Raw genomic sequence first — 6,189 nt, 5'->3', positions numbered from 1 at the left:
GGCCGCGCACCGATGTGCAGCGCGAGACCCGCGTCCTCCCGCGGGGGAGGGTCCTGGGACCCGCCCGAGGCCCGCGGCGCCTTCGAGCGCCCCGCCGCGTTCGCTGCGATCCCGCCTCTGTCTGGCCGGGCCCCGCGCGCCTTCACCGGCCCGTCCCAGCCGGCGCGCTCCTGGCCGCTCCTAGGCCCGCACCCGGGTGGGGCGCGCCGGGCTTGGCTGCGCGACCTCGGCTCCCTCCAGCCGCGTGGAAACCTCCTGCTGCTGTTACTGCCGAGCTCAGGTTCGGGGGGGTGGGGGGTGGGGGGTGGGGGGTGGGGGGGTGGGGGAGCAGCACTTTCTCAGGATGGCGCATCCCTCCCTGGGGCACAACCTCCCCGCCCGCGCGCTCCCTAACCCTGCTCTCTGGTGCCCCTGCCAGTCCCATCCCCTGCTCTTCCACTGCCCCTTCCCTGCCCCTGCCACAGGCCCTGCCCCTGCCCCTGCCCCTGCCCCTGGCCCAGCTCCGGAACCTGCCCAACTCCCTGGCCCGATCCCTGGCCCTAAACCAGCACCTGGCCCTACCCCTGTCCTTTCCCCAGCCCCTGGTCCTGACCCTGTCCCTACCGAAGCCCCTGGCACTGTCCCTGCCCCTGTCACAGCTCTCAGCCCTGCCCCTGTCCCTACCCTGCCCCTGACCATGCACCTGCCCTGTTCCTGCTATGCCTGTGCCCCGGCCCCTGGCACTGCCCCAGCTCCTGTTCCTGCCCCTGCCTCAGCCCCTGGGCCTGGCCCTGGCCCTGGCCCTGGCTCTGCCCCTGAGCTTGCCACAGCTCTTGGCCCTGGCCCTGCCCATGACCTTGTTCCTGGCCCTGCCCCTGTCCCTATCCTGCCCTGCCCCTGGCCCTACCCAAGCCCCACCCCCTGCCCCTGCCACAAGCCCTGCCCCTGGGCTACCCCTAGCCCCTGGCCCTGGCCCTGCCACTGCTCCTGCCCCAGCCCGTGGCCCTGGCCCAGCCCTCGGCCCTGCCCCTGCCCCTGGCCCTGGCCCTGGCCCTGGCTCTGCCCCTGGGCTTGCTACAGCTCCTGGCCCTGCCCCTGCCCATGACCTTGCCCCTGGCCCTGCCCAAGTCCCTATCCTGCCCTGCCCCTGCTCCTGGCCGTACCCCAGCCCCAGCCCCTACCCCAGACCTTGCCATGGCCCTGGCCCTGGCCCTGCAACTGCCCCTGCCCCTACCCCTGGCCGTGCCCCAGCCCTTGGCCCTGCCCCTGCCCTCGGCCCTGCCCCTGCCTGTCCCAGGACCTGGCCCTAGCTCTGCCCTTGGCCTAGCCATGCCCCTGCCCCTTTCGCAGCCCCTGGCCCTGCCTATGCCTCTGCCTGTACCCCTGAGCTTGTCCCTGCCACTGCCCCTGCTCCCCCTGCCCCTGCACCTGGCCCTGCCAAGCCCCTTCCAATGGCCTTGCCCTGACCCTGCCTCAGCCCCTGCCCCTGGCCCTGGCTTAGCAAGTTCCCCTGCCCATGCCCCTGCCCCTGTCACTGCCCTGGCCCTACCCCAGGCCCTACCCCTGGCCCTGACCCTGCCGCTGGCTCTACCCCTGATCCTGCCCATTTCCCTACCCTGCCCTGAGCCTCCCCTTGGCCCTACCCCAACCCCTGGCCCTGGCCCTGCCCCAGCAACTGACCCTGCCCTTGCCCTATCCCTGCCATGCCCCTGCCACTGCCCCTGCCCAGTCCCTGGCCCTGACTGTGACCCTGGCCCTGCCATGCCCCTGGACTGACCCTGCCCCTGCCCTGTCCCTGCCCCTCTCCCTGCTCCTGTCCCTGCCCCTGGCCTTGCAACTTCCCCTGCCCCTGTCCCTGGCCATGCCCCTGCCCCTGCCACTGCCCTGGCCCTACCCCTGGCCCTGCGCCTCTCCCTACCCAGCCCTGCGCCTACCCCTGGCCCTAACCCATCCCCTGGCCCTGCCACTGCCCCTGCCGCAACCCTCGGCCCTTCCCCTGTCCTGGTCCCTGGCCTTGCCCCTGCAATTGACCCTGCCCCTGGCCCTGCCCCTAGCCCGGGCACTGCCCTTGGCCCTGTCTCAGCAGCTGACCCTGACGCTGCCTACCCCTGCCATTCCCCTGCCCCAGCCCCAGGCCTTGACTGTGACCCTGGCCCTGCCATGCCCCTGACCTATCGCTGACCCTGCCCTTGCCCTGCCTCTGCCCTACCCCTCTCCCTGTCGCTGACCCTGCCCTTGCCCTGCCTCTGCCCTGCCCCTCTCCCTACCGAAGCCCCTGGCACTGGCCCTGACCCTGCCACAGCCCTTGGCCCTGTCCCTGCCCCTTTCCCAACCCTGGCCCTGATCATGCACCTGGCCCTGCCCTATCCCTATCCCTATCCCTGCCCCTGCCCTGCCCTTGCCCCTTCCCCTGTCCCAACCCTGGCCCTGGCCCTGCCCCCTGCACCTGGTGATGACACTGTACCAATGCTGCCCTGCCTCTGCCCCTGCCCCTGGCCCTGGCCCTGACCCTCTCCCTACCGAAGCCCCTGGCACTGGCCCTAACCCTGCCACTGCTTCTGCCCGTGGCCCTACCTGCCTCGCTCCTGCTCCGGACCCTACCCCAGCCCCTGGCCCTGGCCCCGAAGCTGCCCCTGCCCCTGCCACTGCCTCTGCTACTGGCCTTGCCTTTGGCCCTGCCCCTGTCCCTACCTGCCTCGCCCCTGCTCCTGTCCCTACCCTAGCCCCCAGCCCTGGCCCTGCCCCTGCCCCTGGCCCTGCCTTTAGGCCTGTCTCAGCCCCTGGCCCTCGACCTGCACCAGCCACTAACCCAGACCTGGCCCTGGCCCTGGCCCGTGTCCTTGCCCCTGCCTATAGCCCTGCCAAGACCCTGCCACTGCCCCTGGCCCTGCCCCTGGGCCCACCCCAGCCCCTGGCCCTGGCCCTGCCCCTACCCCTACCCCGCACCAACCACTGTCCCTGCCCCTGCCCCTGCCCCAGCCCTCAGTCTTGCCCCTGCTGCTGGCCCTAACTCTGTCTCTGGCCCTGTCATAACCCTGCCCCTGCCCCTTCCCCTACCCCAGCCCATGGCCCTGCCCCAGCCCCTACCCCTGTCCCAGCCCTTGGCCCTGCAAATCCCCACGAACCTACCCTGGCCCTGCCCCTGCCCCTACCCAAGAACCTGCCCCTGCCCCTGCCCCTGCCCCTGCTTCTACTCCTGGACCTTACCCTGCCCCTGCCCCAGCCCCTGGTCCTGGACCTGCCCCTGTCCTAGCCCCTGGCCCTGCCTCTGCCCTACCCCTGTCCCAGCCCTTGACCCTGCCCCAGCTACTACCCCAGCCCCTGTCCCTGTCCCTCCCACAACCCCTGGTCCTTCTCCTGCTCCTGCAGTGTCCCTGCCCTGCCCCTGCCTCTGTCCTGCCTCTGCCCCGCCCCCAGCCCCTGTTCCTGTCCCTCCCACAACCCCTGGTCCTGCCACTGCCCCTGCCCAAGTGCCTAGCCCTGCCCCTGGTCCTTCCCCTGCACCTGTACTGTCCCTGCCCTGCCCCTGCCAAGCCACTGCCATTGCCCCTGCCCTTGCCATGCCCATGCCTCTCCCCTGCCCCTGCCCTACCCCAGCCCCTGCTCCTGCCCTGCCACTGCCCAAGTCCCTGGCTCGATCCCTGGCCCCAAACCAGCACCTGGACCTGCCCCCGCCCCTGCCCCTGCCCCTCTCATGCCCCTCCTCCAGGCCCTGCCCCTGGACCCTCTTCTGGCCCTGCCCCTGGCCCTGGCCCTGCCCCTACACCTGCCCCAGACCCTGGCCCTGCCCCTGCCCCTGGCCATGTCCCTGCCCCTGCCCCTTCCCTTTCCCAGCCCCTGGCCCTTCCCCTACCCCTGTCCTAAGCCCTGGCCCTGGCCCTGCCCCTGCACGTGGTTATGACCCTGCCCCGACCCTAGCCTGCCCCTGCCCCTGCCCCTGCCCCTGGCCTTTCCCCTTCCCCTGGCCCAGCCCCTTACCCTGCTCTGTCACTGCCTCAGCCCCTGGCCCTGGCTCTGCCCCTGGGCTTGCTACAGCTCCTGGCCCTGCCCCTGCCCATGACCTTGCCCCTGGCCCTGCCCAAGTCCCTATCCTGCCCTGCCCCTGCTCCTGGCCGTACCCCAGCCCCAGCCCCTACCCCAGACCTTGCCATGGCCCTGGCCCTGGCCCTGCAACTGCCCCTGCCCCTACCCCTGGCCGTGCCCCAGCCCTTGGCCCTGCCCCTGCCCTCGGCCCTGCCCCTGCCTGTCCCAGGACCTGGCCCTAGCTCTGCCCTTGGCCTAGCCATGCCCCTGCCCCTTTCGCAGCCCCTGGCCCTGCCTATGCCTCTGCCTGTACCCCTGAGCTTGTCCCTGCCACTGCCCCTGCTCCCCCTGCCCCTGCACCTGGCCCTGCCAAGCCCCTTCCAATGGCCTTGCCCTGACCCTGCCTCAGCCCCTGCCCCTGGCCCTGGCTTAGCAAGTTCCCCTGCCCATGCCCCTGCCCCTGTCACTGCCCTGGCCCTACCCCAGGCCCTACCCCTGGCCCTGACCCTGCCGCTGGCTCTACCCCTGATCCTGCCCATTTCCCTACCCTGCCCTGAGCCTCCCCTTGGCCCTACCCCAACCCCTGGCCCTGGCCCTGCCCCAGCAACTGACCCTGCCCTTGCCCTATCCCTGCCATGCCCCTGCCACTGCCCCTGCCCAGTCCCTGGCCCTGACTGTGACCCTGGCCCTGCCATGCCCCTGGACTGACCCTGCCCCTGCCCTGTCCCTGCCCCTCTCCCTGCTCCTGTCCCTGCCCCTGGCCTTGCAACTTCCCCTGCCCCTGTCCCTGGCCATGCCCCTGCCCCTGCCACTGCCCTGGCCCTACCCCTGGCCCTGCGCCTCTCCCTACCCAGCCCTGCGCCTACCCCTGGCCCTAACCCATCCCCTGGCCTGCCACTGCCCCTGCCGCAACCCTCGGCCCTTCCCCTGTCCTGGTCCCTGGCCTTGCCCCTGCAATTGACCCTGCCCCTGGCCCTGCCCCTAGCCCGGGCACTGCCCTTGGCCCTGTCTCAGCAGCTGACCCTGACGCTGCCTACCCCTGCCATTCCCCTGCCCCAGCCCCAGGCCTTGACTGTGACCCTGGCCCTGCCATGCCCCTGACCTATCGCTGACCCTGCCCTTGCCCTGCCTCTGCCCTACCCCTCTCCCTGTCGCTGACCCTGCCCTTGCCCTGCCTCTGCCCTGCCCCTCTCCCTACCGAAGCCCCTGGCACTGGCCCTGACCCTGCCACAGCCCTTGGCCCTGTCCCTGCCCCTTTCCCAACCCTGGCCCTGATCATGCACCTGGCCCTGCCCTATCCCTATCCCTATCCCTGCCCCTGCCCTGCCCTTGCCCCTTCCCCTGTCCCAACCCTGGCCCTGGCCCTGCCCCCTGCACCTGGTGATGACACTGTACCAATGCTGCCCTGCCTCTGCCCCTGCCCCTGGCCCTGGCCCTGACCCTCTCCCTACCGAAGCCCCTGGCACTGGCCCTAACCCTGCCACTGCTTCTGCCCGTGGCCCTACCTGCCTCGCTCCTGCTCCTGACCCTACCCCAGCCCCTGGCCCTGGCCCCGAAGCTGCCCCTGCCCCTGCCACTGCCTCTGCTACTGGCCTTGCCTTTGGCCCTGCCCCTGTCCCTACCTGCCTCGCCCCTGCTCCTGTCCCTACCCTAGCCCCCAGCCCTGGCCCTGCCCCTGCCCCTGGCCCTGCCTTTAGGCCTGTCTCAGCCCCTGGCCCTCGACCTGCACCAGCCACTAACCCAGACCTGGCCCTGTCCCTGGCCCGTGTCCTTGCCCCTGCCTATAGCCCTGCCAAGACCCTGCCACTGCCCCTGGCCCTGCCCCTGGGCCCACCCCAGCCCCTGGCCCTGGCCCTGCCCCTACCCCTACCCCGCACCAACCACAGTCCCTGCCCCTGCCCCTGCCCCAGCCCTCAGTCTTGCCCCTGCAGCTGGCCCTAACTCTGTCTCTGGCCCTGTCATAACCCTGCCCCTGCCCCTTCCCCTACCCCAGCCCATGGCCCTGCCCCAGCCCCTACCCCTGTCCCAGCCCTTGGCCCTGCAAATCCCCACGAACCTACCCTGGCCCTGCCCCTGCCCCTACCCAAGAACCTGCCCCTGCCCCTGCCCTGCCCCTGCTTCTAGTCCTGGACCTTACCCTGCCCCTGCCCCAGCCCCTGGTCCTGGACCTGCCCCTGTCCTAGCCCC

Source organism: Tamandua tetradactyla, chromosome 12 (assembly GCF_023851605.1).
Source record: "Tamandua tetradactyla isolate mTamTet1 chromosome 12, mTamTet1.pri, whole genome shotgun sequence".
Lineage (NCBI taxonomy): Eukaryota > Metazoa > Chordata > Mammalia > Pilosa > Myrmecophagidae > Tamandua > Tamandua tetradactyla.
The sequence above is the reverse complement of the archived record's forward strand: the minus strand, read 5'-3'. Positions refer to the sequence as shown.